Source organism: Panulirus ornatus, chromosome 12 (genome assembly GCF_036320965.1).
Source record: "Panulirus ornatus isolate Po-2019 chromosome 12, ASM3632096v1, whole genome shotgun sequence".
NCBI lineage: Eukaryota > Metazoa > Arthropoda > Malacostraca > Decapoda > Palinuridae > Panulirus > Panulirus ornatus.
In genome coordinates, this window is record NC_092235.1 from 17,406,236 (window position 1) to 17,429,595 (window position 23,360).

A 23,360-nucleotide genomic window follows, 5' to 3' on the forward strand; every position below is an offset into this window, starting at 1 on the left:
AGACCCACTTGCTAACCGTAAGGACCTCTGACTTGCTAACCGTCAGGACCTCTGACACGCCGTCCAAGCCTCCTCCCTTGGCACCTGTCTCGACTCACATGCTCATCGCGCTGGTACAGCTCTTCACCTTGCCGCTCCTGTCTACTCCGAATACCAGCATGTCTGCAGCAGACAAGTGGCTGACCAGTATGGTCGACATGCACTGAGATGCAAAAGTTTGTGCGCCAGGAACTGTGAGGTCACCTGCCCTGCAGAAAGAATCCCAGCTCCTCAGGCCCGATGGAAGCGGCAAGTGGCCGGGCGGCGTATTATCATTCGCCTGGGTTAGATGCAAGCAGGTGGTATGCAACAACACCTACGCCTGTACCATCGTATACACACCTATCCAATGAGGACCTAAGAAACTCAAGGTGGTGCCACAGATTTCAGAGAATAGCAAAGAACAAAATACGATGACCTGGATCCACAATACCTCTTGGTTCAAAGACGATGTGACCCTGGGGGATGGAGGCCTTTGACCTCCTCAGCGACCTCGGCTCCCGGCTGATCCAAGCAACAACGGACGAGAGAGCAGCCGGTTTTCTATTCCAATGCCTCAGCATAGCTGTCCAGCGGGGGAATGCAAGCTGCGCCAACAGCTCGCGTCCCTCCTCAAGAGAAACTCGAGGTGCTCAGTGACTTGTGATTTATAATTCAGGCTATGAAATTCGACAGCAGTATCATGGTTCACTGGAGAGCACCTGCTCACCCGTATTTCTTCGCTCCCATGTAAATAAACAAAATCTAAAACAAATACATGAGGGTAGTATGGGAAGAAAATATTTCAGTCATCCTAAAAGTTCCTTTCCCCATAAAAAATTTGTAATCTCTCCTCTGAAGCTATAAGGAGCTTTATTTTAACAGATGGGTCGTACCCCATATAGCTAATATATTTATCTATTTATCTACACACACACACACACACACACACATATATATATATATATATATATATATATATATATATATATATATATATATATATATATATATATATATATCCCTGGGGATACGGGAGAAAGAATACCTCCTAGGTATTCCCTGCGTGTCTTAGGTGATTAAAAGGGGAGAGAGCGGCCGGCTGGAAATCCCCCCTCTCGTTTTCAATTTTCCAAAAGAAGGAACAGAGAAGGGGGCCTAGTGAGGATATTCCCTCTGTGGCTCAGTCCTCTGTTCTTGACGCTACCACGATAACGTGGGAAATGTAGAATATATATATATATATATATATATATATATATATATATATATATATATTATTAGGTACAGTAGGGTTGAGGGTCAAGTCAATTGGGAGGTGAGTTTGAATGGAGAAAAACTGGAGGAAGTGAAGTGTTTTAGATATCTGGGAGTGGATCTGTCAGCGGATGGAACCATGGAAGCGGAAGTGGATCATAGGGTGGGGGAGGGGGCGAAAATTTTGGGAGCCTTGAAAAATGTGTGGAAGTCGAGAACATTATCTCGGAAAGCAAAAATGGGTATGTTTGAAGGAATAGTGGTTCCAACAATGTTGTATGGTTGCGAGGCGTGGGCTATGGATAGAGTTGTGCGCAGGAGGATGGATGTGCTGGAAATGAGATGTTTGAGGACAATGTGTGGTGTGAGGTGGTTTGATCGAGTAAGTAACGTAAGGGTAAGAGAGATGTGTGGAAATAAAAAGAGCGTGGTTGAGAGAGCAGAAGAGGGTGTTTTGAAATGGTTTGGGCACATGGAGAGAATGAGTGAGGAAAGATTGACCAAGAGGATATATGTGTCGGAGGTGGAGGGAACGAGGAGAAGAGGGAGACCAAATTGGAGGTGGAAAGATGGAGTGAAAAAGATTTTGTGTGATCGGGGCCTGAACATGCAGGAGGGTGAAAGGAGGGCAAGGAATAGAGTGAATTGGAGCGATGTGGTATACAGGGGTTGACGTGCTGTCAGTGGATTGAATCAAGGCATGTGAAGCGTCTGGGGTAAACCATGGAAAGCTGTGTAGGTATGTATATTTTGCGTGTGTGGACGTGTGTATGTACATGTGTATGGGGGGGGGGGGGTTGGGCCATTTCTTTCGTCTGTTTCCTTGCGCTACCTCGCAAACGCGGGAGACAGCGACAAAGTATAAAAAAAAAAAAAAAAAAAAAAAAAATATATATATATATATATATATATATATATATATATATCACCAGTTTCCGCGTTAGCGAGGTAGCCTTAAGAATAGACGCCTGAGCCTTAGGGGGAATATCCTCACTTGGCCCTCTTATCTGTTCCCTCTTTTGGAAAACTAAAAACGGGAGGGGGGGTTTCCAGCCTCCTCTTTTTTGTCGCATTCTCCGACACGCAAGGAATACGTTGAAATGGTTTGGACACATGGAGAGAATCAGTGAGGAAAGATTGGCAAAGATGATGTATGTGTCAAGAGGTGGAGGGAACGAGAAGCGGGAGACCAAATTGGAGGTGGAAGGATGGCGTGAAAAAGATTTTGAGTGATCTGGGCCTCAACATACAGGAGGGTGAAAGGTGTGCAAGGAATACAGTGAAATGGAACGATGTGGTATATCGGGGTCGACGTGCTGTCAATGGATTGAACCAGGACATGTGAACCGTCTGACGTAAACCATGGAAAGGTCTGTGGGGCCTGGATGTGGAAAGGGAGCTGTGGTTTCGGTGCATTACACATGACAGCAAGAGACCGAGTGTGAACGAATGTGGCCTTTGTCGTGTGTTCCTGGCGCTACCTCGCTTCTATTTCGTGTGAGGCGGGATGGCGACGAGCATGGATGAAGGCAGCAAGTATGGATATGTATGTACATGTGAATATATGTATATGTCTGTGTATGTATATGAATGTACACGTTGAAATGTATGTATGTGTGCGTGCATGGGCCATTCCTCGTCTGTTTCCATGCGCTACCTCGCTAACGTGGGAGACGGCGGTTAAGTATAATAAAAAAAAATAACCACACACACACACACACACAATGTGTAGGTGCAGTCAAGGAAATAAGTCCTCAACCACGAGTTCTTCAGTGAAAATAAAATTGGGAAAGTGAAAAAGTGGAAAGTACAAGAGCGTGGGGAAAAATGGGTAAATAAGATACCTGTGTAAGTACAATGTTTGAAGCGTAACCCAGTGATGACGTTTTCATAGAACCAGTAACCTCAGCATGGACGGTGTAAGATGGTTCCGGCCATCACTTCAACACTCCTACGTCAGGAGGGTAATACTTCCCTGGGCGGCTGCTGTCTGCAACCTACTGACACTGAGAGTGTAAAATGGTTCCCGGCCATCAACATTCCCGAGTCAAGAAGGCAGTTCTTCCCTCGGCGAAGAACATATTCATGAAGACTTTTAATATCTATAAAACTGTCCCCCAAGGAACTGTGTTAGTTCCCTGTCTGTTAGTCACACTAAGTGGCACAACTTTATGAACTTCGTCGAACCAGAAAAAAATATATATAAATATACTCATTAATATTACTGTCTGAAAACATCCGCACCCAATTTACCAAGACTGTCTACGAACGCCTAAAAATCGAACGTACGTGGAACCCATCCACAGATTCTTATGATCGTTAAGGTAATATAGTGGGTACATACGTCACAAATCTACGCTATAACCCTCGTTGCTTCTACTGTGCTGAGACATTGTAATGTTAACGTACATCCATGCACTTCCCAGTCAACATAAACCACAACACATACGAGAGTTAAAACATGAGGCTCAACTATTTGGTTAATGGCACAATTCTGTCCCTCAACTGCAACATCTCTTTACATCACACACACACACACACACACACACACACACACACACACACTACCAACTGGGTTCCACAAACACACTCAGCTTTTATTATATATAAAAAATCCAATAAAACTCAGGTATATTATCTGATGCAATGCTGGCCTCAGATTATATATAAAAAAAAATATTTACGAAATTTCTAGAAACAAGAAAACATTTGCAAACCGACTGGGAAATAAAATCGTCAGACTTTATGACAATCCTAACCTTCAGCGAGACAAAGCGAAGCGTTGTATCTATTTCTCACGTACGTAAACCTGATTTATTGCGGGACGTCGATAACCATTAAACGCGACAACACTCAAACCAGACAGTATACGATTCTAAAGTTATGTTAGGGTAGACAAATATCATCTTTTTCTCTCTATATTTACCAAATAAGAATGAAACATATATTGCACTGAGATGAAATTCCATTTTGCGCATTATGTGCTGAGCGTGCATGTAAATGAGTCCAGCTGGTGTAAGTACAAGTTGGTAGACAATGAGTAAACGAAATGCCCTCGTGATGGCAACACCTGCGAGTGTTGCCATCACGTGTGCACTCCTCTCGTTTACCCTCAATCCTATGCTCAGACCAGATGAACTCGTACTTTTCTTCAAGCATCTTACATGCAGACTTTGAAATTACTTTTTATTTAGTCTGTTTCATTTTTTTTTATTAAATTTAGGCTAATGTTTCATTCTTTTATTCTATTTGGAAAGAAAAAGCAGGCGCTTCGGTGGTGGTATGGTTAACCTCACAAACTGGCACGGGTTCGATCTCCAGCGCGGGAAGACGACACACAGCTCACCCATCTGTTCATCCTTCCTGCAGTTGGTAGATAAATGGGTAACCAACTTCGGCCAGGGTAAAGCAGCGTAGTTGTGAGAGGCCTGGCCGGCCAGCCGACGGTAACTAGGGTCGAGTTAACCTTGGGGTGTCCATGGCTCTGACGACAGGCCCGAGAGCCTACCATGGATTGGTGCTTTACTTTTCCATCCACTTTATAGTTCAATAAAAAAAAAAAAAACACCAGCTTCCCTGTGGTAACAAAGGAAAATCACATGCCATACTGCCTTAATCAAGTGTCTACCATAAAGTGGTTACAATCCAATAAAGTTAAGAAATAATTTAACTTCATATTTACACACGCTTATCATTCCCCCGCCTCAGTGAGGTAACGTCCGGGACAGACCACATTACATTGTGTAGTGACGCAATGTATGGTCTTCGTCCAATTAGCTTAAACACCTGAAAAAAGGTGTAAAAATCGTAACTGTAGTTATAACTTGACGTTAACGGCCTTAATGACCATGGCAGTCAACATGCTCAAAATCTAACCAAGAGACGACTTAAAGAAAACTACTTACTTGTATTCCTATAATGTCCTTCCATCACTTACCCGAGCCTCTTAGTCGGTTGCCTATGGCAGGCATGGGGGGAGGTGGATAGCATTCTTATATCCCCTATCCCTTGGGATAATCTAAATATGATCAGAAATAGTCAGCTGATGGTAGCAATGTCACATGACGTGGTGGAGCTGAGCAGCCCCTGCACACACACACACACACACACACACACACACACACATATCCTACGTGTCTCATAAACCTCTACCAATCCTCTGCTCCTCTTCCTCTGCCTTCCAAAGCCACATCTTCACTACCCGCCTCATTCCACACACATGAGATGATCTAACCATCCTAATCTCAATTCCCTGAGAACGACTTGGGTCGACCCTTAAAACACGAAGTTACGACCTTTGTGCGCGACGGTGCGACCCCTCGGATATGATGAGCTGACCTTGCCATCAAACGCAAATGGACTGCTGGCAGAGTCGTGTTCAAGCTTGGGTCGTGCTCAGGGGGTCGTACCATTCCTGGTTATCTACGAGAATCCTCGGAAGTTCCAGCCAACCATAACGTTGCCCAACTTGCCCCAGCTTTATCGTTCATCCGCCATGCGTCATATTATATACCAGCGGCCTTATCACTGCTTTCCCACGTCCGTCTGTCCGTCTCGGTCTCACTGGAGGGTTGATACAAACAGCCCTCAGAACCAGTTATTATTTTTTCCCATGCTGGCCTCTCCTCTGGTACTCATCACGATAAGAGTGTTTACAGAATACACTCAACTCGACGTATGAAGTGCGCTGCGCCGCGTCAGAGAGCCATGGTGACAACCACACATCCCTGACGGACCCACGCTCACCGAGAACCTCCTACCCCTCTCCCTTCCTATCCGCCTGCACATATGCCTCACTCTCCAGATATACACCCATTTAAACTATACATTCGGAGACTTTCCTCCAATCATATCCTACTCTTTAAGTCCATAAATAATATATATATATATATATATATATATATATATATATATATATATATATATATATATATCATAGAACATACAAACCTCCAACAGCCAAGATCGAACCCGGGACCCCTGTTGGAGGTTTGTATGTTCTATGAAGGTGCGCGTTCATATGCACTTTGTTAGTGTATATATATATATATATATATATATATATATATATATATATATATATATATATATACATATATATTTATTTATTTTGCTTTGTCGCTGTCTCCCGCGTTTGCGAGGTAGCGCAAGGAAACAGACGAAAGAAATGGCCCAACCCACCCCCATACACAATGTATATACATACACGTCCACACACGCAAATATACATACCTATACATCTCAATGTACACATATATACACACACACATATATACCCATGCACACAATTCACACTGTCTGCCTTTATTCATTTCATCGCCACCTCGCCACACATGGAATACCAACCCTCTCCCCCCTCATGTGTGCGAGGTAGCACTAGGAAAAGACAACAAAGGCCACATTCGTTCACACTCAGTCTCTAGCTGTCATGCAATAATGCCCGAAACCACAGCTCCCTTTCCACATCCAGGCCCCACACAACTTTCCATGGTTTATCCAGGCCCCACACAACTTTCCATGGTTTACCCCAGACGCTTCACATGCCCTGATTCAATCCACTGACAGCACGTCAACCCCGGTATACCACATCGATCCAATTCACTCTATTCCTTGCCCTATATATATATATATATATATATATATATATATATATATATATATATATATATATAGTATGATGGCGTGGCCTTCGACCTGACCGTCGTGCTCAATGGGATGATGAATGAATCCTCAAAACCTTCGTCTATTCCTTGACATTCAAGTGAGAAGTAGGGGCTCGAACCTGTGTCCAAAAAAAAAAAAAAAAAAAAACTGCCGCTCCCCGAGGGCCAACAAAAACGGACAACCTGACGGAGAAGGAAAGAGCACCAAGCACACCCAGATGAATACTGTAGAAGGTGGACTGGCCCCACTCGTCTGCCGCAGGCCAGCAAATCTAGTTATGAATCTAGAACACGTAGCAGCAGCAGCAGCAGTAGGAGGAGGAGGAGGAGGAGTAAGATGAGCAGCACCATGACAACAGCAGCAGCAGCAGCTAAAACCTCTCCGTCAGCAGCATAATAGAAACACAGCACCGCCACTAGCACACCACCTGGAACTCCTGCAGCAGAATCACAGCAGTAGAGCAGCAGCAGGAGGAAGAGGACGGGCAGCAGCCCTGTGAGACAAGCAGGTAAGGGAGGGAGGCAGGCAGGCCGCGGCTGGAATACATCATGCCGCTGTCTCCTGTTAATTATGAGCGGCTGACATGGTGGAATTTCTTAATCATTGGTCACATAGTAGGGCCGGGGTGGGCATTGTGGGGCGAGGGGAGGGGGGGGGTGGTACGTGAGGTGGTGGTGCTGGTGGCGGCGGAGGACGTCCCAATACACGACGATGGCCAGCAACCCCACCCCACTCCACCCTACCCTACGGACAGACGGACATAATAAATCAGGCGCTCTAGCAGCAGCAGCAGCAGCAGCAGCGGGCCACTCGTCACCACTACAACACATGCAACATTCATCGTCACCCACGGGAATAGTGACCACTAACCACAGTTAACAGAAAATGCCGCTGAAAAAAAAAAAAAAAAAATCGTTCCTGCACAGAAAACGGGTCGCCTCTGCTAGCTGAGGGAAGGGGGTCAATATCGATACCCAGGGGATTTTTCCCAGGGGTTATGTTGAAATGATGTAATTCTCGACAGGCAATAATACGCTAGTGACGTAGTGTACTTTCCTGCACAAAAACACCAACTGATTTCTGTGATCTTTATCCTCCACCTGCGCCCGGTGTGTCCAAACACGGCCGGGTTAATCCTAGCTTCGCCACATCTACTTGTGAAGCGCGACACCTTTCATCGACATAAGTGAACAAAAATTCACACTATATCTACGAATTTCTACCTCAAAAACGGAGATCTATTTAAACTCAAATATCCTAAGGGAAGTGGAGAGAGAAAAATACGTTATATAAAGTGAACAAAGGATGGTTTACACGAGGCTTGAATCTGTGCTGGGCATTAAGGCCGACACAGGGCAACGTGCCGCTGTCAATGTGTTCGCCAAACATGGCCACTGCCATTTGAGAATTATATCCTTGTTTAGCCGTTTGAGGAAAAAACAAATTATGACCTCTAGGAATTTCCCATTGCCAAGGCAGCCACTATATTTATACCTTTTGACCTAAATGTAACGGTTTTTATTTTTGCGATAGAATCATCTACCGGTGAATCGTACACAATGGGATCTTTTACCCGAGTGAATCATGATTATCGTGCACCGCCAACCGTAAGGTAATTGGAATAGCATTAGTGTGATTCATGTTCCCATACTGGCATCCACACTCTCTGAAAAAGTTTCAAACAATAAAAGGCATTTAAATTGACACATGACAAACATTTGATTTAATCTTTTATGTTTCTATTGAATCACAATCTACGCTTTGCGCAAGAATTAGTGAAAAATTTAAGTTATTCCAGTTCTAATTAACAAATAATACCTCAATTTTTAAACGTTTTGTGTTGGTTCCCCCCACCAGCACTCTGATAGTACGAACCACCCGTTTTAAATGTCATTGGAACATAACTGTACCTTTCCCCACAATGAAACATACAGAAAGCACAAACATTACTAGCTTTAATAAACTATATTAGCATACGTAGTAACAATGCTCGCGCGGCCGTGGCCGCAAAATAAATGTCTAAAGGCAGAAATAAAAGCACAGACAGCGAGAGTGCTACAGCATCCAGCAGTCGCGGTTTTACGATGATCAATAACAGTTACAGTATTGGTATAATTAGTAACAATAATATCTGGCCCAACAGCAGCTGTCAACACGTTCCTGGTGCTCATGACGTCACCGTTATGAATGCAGGTGCATCGCCGGAAACCATTCTCTGACGTAGTGGGATAAAAGGCTCCATACGATACCTTAATTTTTTTCCTGTGTACAATACCTTTATAACCGTCCTGTGTACGATACCTTTATAACCGTCCTGTGTACGATACCTTTATAACCGTCCTGTGTACGATACCATTATAACCGTCCTGTGTACGATACCTTTATAACCGTCCTGTGTACGATACCTCCACATCCCTCCTGTTTACGATACCTCCATTGCCTTCCTGTGCACGGTACCTCCATAGCCTTCCTGTGTACGATACTTTTATACCCTTCCTGTGTACGATAGCTTATGATTCGACCTGACTCTTAAAGGTCAGGTCATCACACCCATAAGACGTATTGTTGTGCCCAAGGGATTAACTAAATTGACACACTTCACTCTCAAAAGCACAAAGATTACCGACCTTAATTTCTCACGTTTTCCTGTCGAAAAAGCATTAGATTTGCTGCCGGATCAGTAAACAAGCACACTGCGTTACAGCCAAATCACACAAGTGCATTAGCCACCCTAGTTTATCAATAACCAATCACACTGCCGTATTAGCAATCCCACATCATCAACAGCCAATCACACTGTTCTATCAGTGACCCCCAGATCAACAAACCAATCACAATCTATATTTAGTAGCTCAGGAACGGCGACCAATCACACTCCTGACCTGACACACAACACAGGATACACAACCAATCGCATCTTAACATCGTCCTCAATTTATCACAGACCAATATACACACACAGATTACTGGGGACTACACATCAACACCCCATAATATTCTCGCACTGTATACTGAACGTTATCTCCATCACATGAAATAAATATAACAATAAACAGTCGACCATTATCAAAGCTAACTTACCTTATCGTGCTGGGAGAACACAAGATGGCAACAGTTACATTGGGTTAGCCAATACTGAGTCTGCTGCTTCTACTGCCGTTGCCGCTGTTCCCGCTGTGCTGCTGCTGCTGCTGCTGCTGCTCGCGCTGCTGCACCAGCTGGTGTTCTGTGTGTGGGAGGGGGGAAAAGAAAACCCGCTGACATGAAAGTGATTACAAGGCAAAACACAGGTTTAATTATACATTGGGCGTGGCCCGGCAATTTGTTGATATGGACAGTAACAGACAAGGTTTTAGTTGCATGCTGTGGCGGGGGCACACTGGGTTACTTGGCTAAGGACACTGGGATGTGGAATAGTGGATCTGGGATGGGAATATGTGGAAGGATAGTCCACGTGGCCTACATTTGGTGTAGCTGGACTGGGATTGTGGCCGTGGGATAGGGAATCTAGAGCAGCGGCCGCAGGATAGATGATCTGGGATAATGGTCGTGGGACAGCTGATCTGGAACAGCGACCATGGGATAGCTGGTCTGGGATAGGAGCCATGGGATGGGTGATCTGGGACAGCGACCATGGGATAGCTGGTCTGGGATAGTGGCCATGGGATAGGTGATCTGGGATAGGGACCATGGGGCAGCTGATCTGGGATAGTGGCCATGGGATGGGTGATCTGGGATAGCGACCATGGGATAGCTGGTCTGGGATAGTGGCCATGGGATAGGTGATCTGGGATAGAGACCATGGGGCAGCTGATCTGGGATAGTGGCCATGGGATAGGTGATCTGAGACAGTTGCCTGGGACAGCTGATCTGGAAAACCAGGCCTGATAGTTCACCTTGGGAGAGGTAGTCTGGGATGGGCTTGGGACTGAAGCAAGCACCAGCGAACTGAACCATCATCCTCACTGACCAACTTTCAAACCACTCCTTCCCCGGCTCTCGTAACGATCCTCGGCAAATTTCGTAGTTGACGAAAAATCGCGCCATAAAACTAAGATGGCGGCTTGTTTACCCTTTACATTGAACACGTTAGTAGCATGAAGGATTGGTTACCTTGCGTAATTACTGGTGGGGTGGAGGCCATTAATATTCATATGGAGAACATTACCCGACACAAATGAGACGACTGGAAAATACGAAAAGACGATGACAGCCAAGAACAAACACATACCATCACCAGGAAAGCCCATAACAGAAGAATAGATTCATAACAACATGACAGCCAAGGACAGAAGAACAAACACACACTGACACCATGACAGCCGAGAGCAGAAGAAAAGACATACATCATCATTACTATGGTGGCCAAGAACAGAAGAAAAGACACATCAATACCATGATGAACAGAACAACATATACCCATCAATACAGAATGAACAGAGGAACAGACACATAATAATACCACCACGACAGCCAAGAACAGGACAGACACACACCATCATTACTATTGTAGCCAAGAATAGAAGAACAGACATCTGCCACGAACAGAAGAACAGATACACACCAATACAACATGAACGGGAGAACGGACACAAACACCAACAAACATAATCATGAAAATCAACTGACTTTTCACAGGATAAATCTAATTAATTTCATGTATAATAATATTCACCAACGATGTAATTACGGCCGTCCGCGAGAGTTTCATTATTCTAATACTGACTATTCAAGAATTCTGGCCGAAAAAAATAAAGAATTTCTCATTTCCAGATCAAAGCAGGCGGGAATTTAATAAATGTGCTATTTCTAGCATTTTTACTGAAAATCCTTTTTTTTATATTTATATATCCCTATCTGCAACGTAGTAATCTCTCCTTAAACCTGGAGTAAGCCGGTGAAAAATGCCTTTTCCTATATTTGTTTTATATCTCTTCAAACGTTTGCCAGCCAGGACTCTTATATATATATATATATATATATATATATATATATATATATATATATATATATATATATATATATATATATATAAGGTGAAATCGCAATTTAGTAATTCATATTCTATTTAACATGTAATTTTTCTATACAAGCAGCACTACACGTTTCCCGGAGACAATCTGCTTCATCTTATGCAAACAATTCATACAGTTGTTCAAGTCCGTCGTTTCTCGCAACACAAGGTAGCGCTTGGAAGACCAAAAAAAAGGGGGGGGGTAGGAGCCCTCATAGGCTCAAGTCCACTCTGAAGCTTGTCACGTGCAGTGCACCGAAACCAAAGCCCCTCCAGATGGATAAACCATTTCAGCATACCACCCTCCTCAGCTCTCTTATACGTACTCACTTTACTCCCAACGCCTCTGCCTTACTCTATCATTTCTTAACGAGATCAATCCTCCTCACAACCTCATACTGTCGTCAAACATTTCGTTTCCACCACAAACACCTGTGTTTGTGGTGCCTTGGAGGCTATATCAGAGTATGTGGACACGTCATATACGGCAAACCTGACGGGGTTATCTGCAGGAAGACAGCAATTGTATCCTATATTCATAATCTTTACATGGTGACGGGATGGTAAAGCAGAAGGCTCCTCCCCACCCTCCACTACAGATGGAAACAGGGCTGTATGGCAGAAGGTTCCTCCCCACCCACCACTATAGATGGAGACAGGATTGTCAAGGAGAAGGCTCCTCCACACCCATCTCTCCAAATGGAAACAGGGTAACAAAGCAAAAGGCTCCTCTCCACCCACCACTACAGATGGAGACTGAATAGTAAAACAGAAGGCTCACAACTTTCTTAAAGAGTTCACGTGAAAACACTTTACTTAAGCTTTGTGTGTGTGTGTGTGTGTGTGTGTGTGTGTGTGTGTGTGTGTGTGTGTGTGTGTGTGTGTGTGACCTGAATGACTTACATGCCCTTCCTCCTCCACTCCTTATAAATAAGAGCGAGGCTGAGGGTAGGTCATGTAGAGCAGGGCTGATGGTCGTCGAGAGTACCACATATCACGACCCAGACGGAAACATATGAGAGAGAGAGAGAGAGAGAGAGAGAGAGAGAGAGAGAGAGAGAGAGAGAGAGAGAGAGAGAGAGAGAGAGAGAGAGAGAGAGAGAGAGCCGGGAGAAGGTACCAACACCATAAGCACAGGTGGGTCTTCAATAGTTTATAAACAGTCACCTCCGTAACAGTCGTGGTAAGTAGTTAGGAAGGTAAATACCATTGCCATCATGCCTGGATCCCAAACGCTCCCATTAACTGTACAAACGATCGTAAGAAGCTAGTGAAGACGTATTGTAATTACGAAAATGGAGAGCACAGGGACTTAGAGAAAATCTACGATGGGCAACAGCACGATAACAGAAAACAGAGGCGTCATGAATATGCAAAATGAGCAGATGTGTAAGCAAGGAATTCATAAGGGAGCACATTAAAGAAAATGGATGGACAGGTTTAGGGTAAACAAGGTATTCACAAGGCGAGGACAAAGAAAACGGATGAAGGTAATGAGAGAAACACCATTTTTGCCTCATCGTCAAAAGGCGAGCAGAGTTCTGCTCCTTAGCAGCTCCCCCGTCACTATAATAATAATAATAATAATAATAATAATAATAATAATAATAATAATAATAATACGTGACCTCATGTTCGGAGGCATGTGACCTGATCCTTTGTGACAACAGAACACTAACACTCGTAAGGAATGGGACGTCGCGCCGTGTTCCCTTCAGATCATAGCACCGTTACGGGGGCTTTGCCCCGCTGGAATGGCAGTCACAGGCGTCAATGGGAGCAGGTCCGGTGATGATGATGATGATACGTTCAATAGTAAGGTGATGCCAGCACTTCTTGGAGCCTGGGTCTTGGACGATCGTGTAGGCAGGGATGATGGTGGTGCTATGGTGTCTGCTGATGATGCTGTGGTCTGAGTACGCGTCACTTGGGTGGTGTAAGTATGAATGAACAAAGGCATGTATGTACATGAGCACAGCCAGATACATGTAAGGACAGTATTAATCCTAAGTGTACACACACATGCACGCTTGCATGCTGATAATCACACACACACATTAGGTGCTCAACACACTGGTCCTGCCTCCCGGCTCTCCACCCACCACCTGGAGCTCACCCAACAGTTAGTTCTTCGTGAGGCTACTGCACCGCCCACGCCAATCTCACTCACCTCCTGCCACCAGAGACCCTAAGTCGGCACCACACCAGCACTGCGCCCATCCCAGCTGGTCCAGAGACCGCTATATAACCATCGCCATCCCAACCATCAAGAACCATCTGCTGTGTCCTTACCCCGAGATCCAGCCCTGTCATGTGTCAGGCTGCTGCTTCCCATAGTTTGTGGGGAGACCAACCACAAGAAAATGACCCGTTATGACATCTTTCCTCGTCCTTCATAACTATGGAATCATCTTCTCTTGTATTTCCCTCTTCCTCTCACCTCTCCACCTTTAAGATTCGGGTCTACACACATGTGAGGAGCCCAAATTAATACCTAGTGTATCTTTCGTTTTCACACATCATCATATCTTTCATCCAGGGTAGATCTGTGACTGCCATGTTTGTGTTACGTTTGTCCCTTCCCAAAGCCCTCCTGCCTACCGTACCACGGGTGTTACCAGACTTTTCGGCTGGTGGATGTCGTCTGACCTGCCCAAGAACACAGAACAAGAAGGCTGTTGGGCAAGTGGATAGAGACGGGGTCGCGTCCTCTGTAAGAACTAAAATTCAAGACTATTACCTGAACCCGCCCGTCTTGAGGCGAGTCAGGGTCGCGTCCTCTCTAAGATCCAAAATTTAGGACTAACTATTGTCTCAACCCGCCTGTCTCTCGCCCGCCTTATAATTTACAGAACTTGCCACACTAACTTTCCTTTACTGAGCTGGCAAGAGCAGCCACACCCAGGGGACTCACACACACACACACACACACACACACACACTTGGCTGTTGTGTGTAAAGGTACATTTCAAAACGTAACGTATAAACCATGGGATAAAACATAAACTCAAAAGCCACGATGCTAAACCTACTGAAGCCTATTACAAAAGTTTATAGTCATGAAACCGATAAATTCTGTCTACTCGACTATGTAAAGTACTGCATAAACCCACAGTGCACCAAGAAAATAAACTAAGACTACACAAGTGAAATCTTCGGCAGTTTTTACCCCCCACAGCTTGCGCTGGGCCTAGGCTTCTGGAATGGGTCGTTGGTCGGCCAAGCTGTTAGAAGCTTCAGCCCTCAGGCCCACATAGCCACCCACAGCCTGGCTAGTCTGGTACACTCTGTCGGCACTTGTCCAGTGCACTCTTGAACTTCTCTTCCGTGCCTCCCACACTGGTCTGTGATGGTGGCTGGCAAGAGTTTCAAGACTCTTAGACCCCGGGATGTTTAAGGTGTTCTCTCTTTGTGCATATCGCACCATTGGATTTCACAGCATGTACTTTACAGTCTTCCATGCCTGTCGTGCCAGTGAGATTGTATTTCCGAATGTAAGATGGGAATCACACCCTCTACGATTTTTCAGGTAAATATGATGATATATCACTCCCGTCTGGGCTCCTGAGAGTATAGATAACCTCAGAAATTTCAGTCGTTTCCAAGTTCCTTTACCACACTGATAAGGCCTGTGAAATATCTCAGAACAATTTCTAATTTCGCACTTTCGCCCGCCTTGCAGGGTGATATTAGAACGCAACAACATTCAATTAGTGAAAGAATGAGCGCCTTGAATAATATCGTCATTGAATTTTCTTTGTCTTTCCTTGTCTTGAAGGTCCTCAGGATCCAGCCTATCATCCTTCTGCGTGAGGCAACCGTTGTTTTGATGTGTTCGCTGAAGGGTTAGGTCGTGAGACATTATTACCCCAAGGTCTTTCACATTATTCAACTAGATTATGACTAGCAGTGAAAGACCCTGGAGTAATAATGTCTGACGAACCTATCCTTCAGCAAACACAACAAAACAAGGGTTGCCTCATGCTGAAGGATGGCTGGCTGGATCCTATCCAATGAAAATAACCACGGCAAAACAATGCATATAAAACTACGAAAGTAAACCCAATGTGTACCGCAAACCCAAGAACATGAGAAAGTACGATAAAAAAGCCGATTAAAACTATGATGAACGTAGAACTTAGGTGGTGAAACCTAGCATACACCATAAACACAAAAGAATGTGCACCATAAACACAGAGGAACAAATGAAAACTCAAAATCAGGTAATCTGACTCCTTATAATTTGCTTAATTTCCTAAGAACCTAATGTTCCATAACCGTGTTCGTCGCACTGATCCTACAAGGGCGTCCTGTGGGGGGACGTGTGCCGTACCTCCAACCGTGCGTCTATTAACCTCATTAAGTTCCCGCTAAAGGCACGTCTCTGTTCACATTCTGGAACACAATACATCTTCATCAATTGGGGAAAGACATTCGGGTAAACTGTGGTGTGTCAACTGGTGAAATATATATACGGCAGACTTCAGTATATCTGACAGAGACTGCTTGATTTACTGATATACATGAATAACGATACGAATGATGAAACAAACGGTGGGATTACATACCCGAGGATCGCGAAAAGGTGTCCTTTACAACCAACAATCTACTACAACATCTTGAAGATGACTCCAGCTATGGTGGTGCTCTCTGAACAGAACATATGCCCACGTAAACCTGACCTTTATACCAAACCCCGAGCCCTTGGGGAAAGCCTCCATAAAACTATCTTCTGCAGGGGATAAACGTGATCACTTCGAGGGACCACTCTGTGCAAGGGAAGGGCGTGACCAACTCCCTGGCACAAGCTGGGCAAAGGAGGACTATACTCAGCTGGGTGGAACAACCCCCCCCGAGGGGTACTCTGTCTGCACAAGGACGGCACCTTCCCAGGTCCATGAGACGGCTCACCATGGCAGAAATTCAAACCGACTGGAGTCGGTCTCAGGCTCACAGGCATAACATAACCACATAACATCAGCCGATGAGAAGCCCCTCTCTTCCTAGGAGACTGGCAGTGTCCACATGGCCACACCTACTCACCATGACACCACGTCCAGCTTGAGTCCGACATGTGTAGACAATTTGACGTCAGGCAGAAGGCTGAGGACCTATTACCAGCCGACGCTTGGAGACTTTGACTATCCTTCAGGACGGAGGTGCGACCCTTGAGCATGACCCTTATGTAGGTGACGACCTGGCCTCCAACCTAACCATTACGGGTCAGGTCAAAGGACAGACCGGTACACTCACCGTCCGGCTCAAATGCATTAATCGGAATTTATGATAAATATGAAATTACCCCAACTTAATTCAGGCAACACCTTCTCATTTTTTATTCTACGCTTATTCATACTGACATTCAGACTGTGTCACCTGTTAATACTGATAAAATAAGTTAATACATAGTTAATCTGCCAAACGAGTTACTCATTAAGATAATAAGCGCTTCTGCACACTACTGAAAAGCCTCGTTTCAAAAATCTATTGCTGTAAATTTCCAAAATATTTACTGTCATGAGTTCATACACTAATAAATAAAAAAGTACTCAAAACACATATCAAATCTGAAACAGGCTTGTATTAGATATTATACTCGTATACAATACCTCTATTACATGTTTCTTTGGCACTTGACCGCAGCACACAGTATATTTATATATGCAATCATCTATGACCAAAAGGTCATTTATCCTTTTTAGAGACTTTATGGACGAGGTGTTGTGGTGCTGGAACTGACTACATGAGGCAATACCCACGGTAATTACAGGTGTACAGAGGTGCATGTTAATCTAGGTATTTTCAAAAAATCTTTATAAATTCTAACAGTAGGTATGAATTACCTCCCGTTTCTGGTCATCTAAAAAGAATACGTATCTGGAAGAAACGTATCGTCAATAATAATAATAATAATAATAACAAAAATGATGAGGATGATAATGACAATAATAATTTCGTGCCACACCAGTTCGGTTTCCCATATTAGCGAGGTAGCGCCAGGAACAGACATCCTAAGGCACCACTTACTCACAACCATTCTCTAGCTATCTTGCATAATGCACCCAAACCAGGTCCTAACATCCACAGTCAATCCCCATAAACCGTTCCATAGTAGGGCCTTAGAGCTGTATATGCCCTAATTCGGTCCACTGATGGCTTGTCCTCCCCCGTATATCACATCGGTCTAATCCATTCTATCTCGTCCACGGATGGCTCGTCCTCGTATATCACATAAGTCTAATCCATTCTATCCCATGCACGTCTCTCACCACCCTGAATACTCCGGCCCCGATACCCTAAAGTCCCCTTTCTCTCTGTATATCCATCGCCTTCTTGGTCTGCCTTAACCTTGAGACCTCCATTTCCGACAGAGATGTTCTTCCTGTCAGTATTTCTTCGTTCATCCTCGCTACAGGAATTAAACTACTGGCAACGGCTGAAATCTATACGGCTATACTTCCTGAAGCGCAGGCGGAAGAGGTATATCAAAACCTGCACCTGGAAAATCATAGTAGGTATGATTACCAATTTTCTCATCGGGATATAATATCCTACTGGCACGACAGGTATGGAAGACTTTGTAAAATGCTACCTCTGAAATGAAGAGGTGCGATATGCACAGAGAAACCACCGTAAACATCCGACGCCCAAGATTCTTAAAACACCTTGCCAGCCATCACCATAAACAGCGCGGGATGCATAGTTGAAGAAGTTAAAGAGTGTACCAGACAAGCATCTACAAAATGTAACATACCAGTCAGGCTGCGGGGACTATGTTGGCCTCAGGGTCGCGACTTACAGCAGCTTGGTCAACCAACTACCCAATCCAAAAGCCTGAGCCCAGTCCGGGGCTTTTTTTTTTTTTTTAGGTGGGGGTAAACACCCCCCGAAGACGTCCCGAGGTATTCACAAGGTAGGCCCACATTTCATCATACCACAGTCAGCTCTATCATAATCAAACAGCGATTATTAATAACCAAACCTTGCTCCTACGCTGTCATTCCACGCTCGATCAATTCCCCCTCACATCACATATCGTCCCAAGCTTAGGCATTCTATTGACAACAAGTCCAACCTCTTCCCTTCTCCTGCATTCGGGAACCACGACCTCCATCCATACAACACCGTCGGAACCACTACACCTTCATATATACGCATTATTGTCCATACAGTACACTGACCACCTCTTGTCAGTGCACTCCTCCTCTCCCACTCTAATGTTCACTTTAAGTCCCATGGACCAATCGGCTGTCACGTCCACAAACAAATAACAAGAGAATTCCATTTCCTCCAGCTTCTCCTCATCCCAACTCACAATCAAACCATCATGTCTCCTAGCCGTACCATATTACCTTACCTTTGTTCACACTTCCTCTGATCTTCCTCCTTTCACGCACACAAACTCAGACACTTGCTTCTGGAATTCCTTTCTCCAGTCTGCCACTAAAGCAAAATCACCTCCCAGGAGCCTCCATCCACCGACCTCTCACCACTCGACTATCAACAGATCAAACAGCCACGGTGACATCACACACCCTTGAGCTTTAACTACTCACCTTCCTCCCTTCTTCCTCGCACACATGCCTTACTTTCCCGACAGAAACTCCTCAATACATTTCGCACCTTGCCTCCCACACTATGTATTCATAACATCTTCCACGATACGTCTCTTTCAGCTTTATCATACGCCTCCTTCAGGTCCATAAATTCCACATAACAAATCCTCCTCTTTCTCCAAGTATTTCTCAGAATAATTTTCCTCGAGGCAAACACCTGGCCCACGCATCCTCTCCAACAACAATAACAATAACACACAAAAAAAGATGAAATAAAACTAGAATATAATTTCCGGTACGTGAATCCTTGTGGCTGTGAATGAGTCACGTACTCACGTTTTTACTCAAGGCCTGAGGAAGTGGGGTTGACATACGTTACCAAACACCACCATAACCTAACCCACTCACACGTCTCAAACGCCACACCAGCAAAAAGATCCGTAAATATTTACCTTCCAAATACTCGTAAGATGTCCTCTTCCTTATATTCTCTTCTACACTCTCAACATCCAACACCCTGATGGGGGAAAAAAAACAATACATTTCAGTGGAAATTACCGTTCCCAATCACACCCACTGAACTTCTCTTATTCACAAATTATTATAATTATTATTACTGTAATCATTATCACTATCATCGCTACTATTACTATTATTCAACTCCAGGATCCTTTATATTGGGTTCCTGTTCCTTCGACGCTGAACTTCACGCGGGAGTATAGTAAGGTGGGCTCCTTTAGAGCGGGAGGGTCCACAAAGTCTTTTCTCCTATCCATCAACTGAAGATTATAAATATATATATATATATATATATATATATATATTCTTTTTCTTTCTTTTAAACTATTCGCCAGTTCCCAAGTTAGCGAGGTAGCGTTAAGAACAGAGGACTGGGCCTTTTTTGGAATATCCTCACCTGGCCCCCTTCTCTGTTCCTTCTTTTGGAAAATTAAAAAAAAAAAGAGAGGGGAGGATTTCCAGCCCCCCGCTCCCTCCCCTTTTAGTCGCCTTCTACGACACGCAGGGAATACGTGGGAAGTATTCTTAATCCCCTATCCCCTACATATATATATATATATATATATATATATATATATATATATATATATATATATATATATATATATATATACATACACACACGCATACATACACACACGTGTGTGTATATATATATATATATATACACACACACGTGTGTGTATGTATGCGTGAAAAGGGGTGAGAGAGAGAGAGAGAGAGAGAGAGAGAGAGAGAGAGAGAGAGAGAGAGAGAGAGAGAGAGAGAGAGAGAGAGAGAGCATGTCGGCATGATGTGGTTCTATCTTTTATTTACACACTTGTCCGAATCATTCGGAATGGCTGAAAATCTAATTATCTTAATTAATTAGCAACTCGTCGATACGGTGGCGCAAAAATTTTCGGTCTTTGAAATAGTTAAAGAAATCTATTGACGTAAATGGCAAATATTCAAGTGCTATGATAATGTTTTATTGAGCTGCGATGATAGAATTATGTATAAATATATATATATATATATATATATATATATATATATATATATATATATATATATATATATACAGTCTGTTGTGGATGAGAGGGCTTGGTAAGTGAGTTAGTTGTCGTTCACTGATGATACAGCGTTGGTGGCTGATTCGGGTGAGAAACTGCAGAAATTGGTGGCTGCGTTTGGTAAAGTGTGTGAAAGAAGAAAGCCGAGAGTAAATGTGAATAAGAGCAAGGTTATTCGCTTCAGTAGGGTTGAGGGACAAGTAATCTGGGAACTAAGTTTGAATGGAGAAAAACTGGAGGAAGTGAAGTGTTTTAGATATCTGGGAGCGGATTTGGCAGCGGATGGAACCATGGAAGCGGAAGTGAGACACAGGGTGGGGGAGGGAGCGAAGGTTCTGAGAGCGTTGAAGAATGTGTAGAAGGCGAGAACGTTATCTCGGAGAGCAAAAATGGGTATGTTTGAAGGAATAGTAGGTTCCAACAATACTGTATGGATTGTGCGAAGGGTGGATGTGTTGGAAATGAGATGTTTGAGGACAGTATGTGGTGTGAGGTGGTTTGATCGAGTAAGTAATGAAGGGTAAGAGAGATGTGGGGTAATAAAAAAAGAGTGTGGTTAAGAGAGCAGAGGAGGGTGTGTTGAAATGGTTTGGACACATGGAGAGAATGAGTGAAAAAGATTTTGAGCGACCGGGGCCTGAACATAAAGGAGGGTGAAAGGCGTGCAAGGAATAGAGTGAATTGGAAAGATGTGGTATAACGGGGTCGAAGTGCTGTCAATGGATCGAACCAGGGCATGTGAAGGGTCTGGGGTATACCATGGAAAGATCTGTGGGGCCTGGATGTGGAAAGGGAGCTGTGGTTTCGGTGCTACACATAACAGCTAGAGATTGAGTGTGAACGAATGCGGCCTTTTCTGTCTGTTTCTGGCGCTGCCTCGCTGAAGGGGGAGGGGGAAAGGAGGGGGATGCCATTTCGTGTGTGGCGAGGTGGCGACGTAAATGGTTGAAGGCAGCAAGTATGGATATGTACATGTGTATGTATATGTCTGTGAATGTATATGTATGTATACACTGAAATGTATATGTATGTATATGTCCGTGGGTGAGCGTTTATGTATATACACGTGTATGTGGGTGGGTTGGGCCATTCCTCGTCTGTTTCCTTGCACTACCTCGCTAACGCGGGAGACGTCGGTTAAATATTACATATATATATATATGTAATTTTCGCCCCCTCCCCCACCCTATGATTCACTTCCGCTGCCAGATCCACTCCCAGATATCTAAAACACTTTACTTCCTCCAGTTTTTCTCCATTCAAACTTACCTCCCAATTGACTTGACCCTCAACCCTACTGTACCTAATAACCTTGCTCTTATTCACACATATATATATATATATATATATATATATATATATATATATATATATATATATATATATATATATATATATATTATTTTTATTATACTTTGTCGCTGTCTCCCGCGTTTGCGAGGTAGCGCAAGGAAACAGACGAAAGAAATGGCCCAACCCCCCCCCCCCCATACACATGTATATACATACGTCCACACACGCAAATATACATACCTACACAGCTTTCCATGGTTTACCCCAGACGCTTCACATGCCTTGCTTCAATCCACTGACAGCACGTCAACCCCGGTATACCACATCGCTCCAATTCACTATTCCTTGCCCTCCTTTCACCCTCCTGCATGTTCAGGCCCCGATCACACAAAATCTTTTTCACTCCATCTTTCCACCTCCAATTTGGTCTCCCTCTTCTCCTTGTTCCCTCCACCTCCGACACATATATCCTCTTGGTCAATCTTTCCTCACTCATTCTCTCCATGTGCCCAAACCACTTCAAAACACCCTCTTCTGCTCTCTCAACCACGCTCTTTTTATTTCCACACATCTCTCTTACCCTTACGTTACTCACTCGATCAAACCACCTCACACCACACATTGTCCTCAAACATCTCATTTCCAGCACATCCATCCTCCTGCGCACAACTCTATCCATAGCCCACGCCTCGCAACCATACAACATTGTTGGAACCACTATTCCTTCAAACATACCCATTTTTGCTTTCCGAGATAATGTTCTCGACTTCCACACATTCTTCAAGGCCCCCAGGATTTTCGCCCCCTCCCCCACCCTATGATCCACTTCCGCTTCCATGGTTCCATCCGCTGCCAGATCCACTCCCAGATATCTAAAACACTTCACTTCCTCCAGTTTTTCTCCATTCAAACTCACCTCCCAAATGACTTGACCCTCAACCCTACTGTACCTAATAACCTTGCTCTTATTCACATTTACTCTTA

The 23,360-nt window shown here is 44.1% G+C and overlaps 1 protein-coding gene across 11 annotated transcripts in view; it reads right to left on the reverse strand.

Annotated features, from left to right (window-relative positions):
- tou (bromodomain adjacent to zinc finger domain 2B toutatis) overlaps positions 1–23,360 on the reverse strand; it is a 1,094,933-nt gene that overhangs the window by 1,050,413 nt on the left and 21,160 nt on the right. For 9 of the 11 annotated variants that reach the window (XM_071667371.1, XM_071667379.1, XM_071667383.1 and 6 more), the window contains exon 2: positions 10,021–10,165. The gene's annotated coding sequence lies outside the window, so the exon portion shown is untranslated. Of the gene's footprint in view, positions 1–10,020; positions 10,166–19,961; positions 20,027–23,360 lie in introns of all 11 variants that reach the window. The other 2 variants (XM_071667378.1, XM_071667364.1) reach the window with 1 other exon arrangement.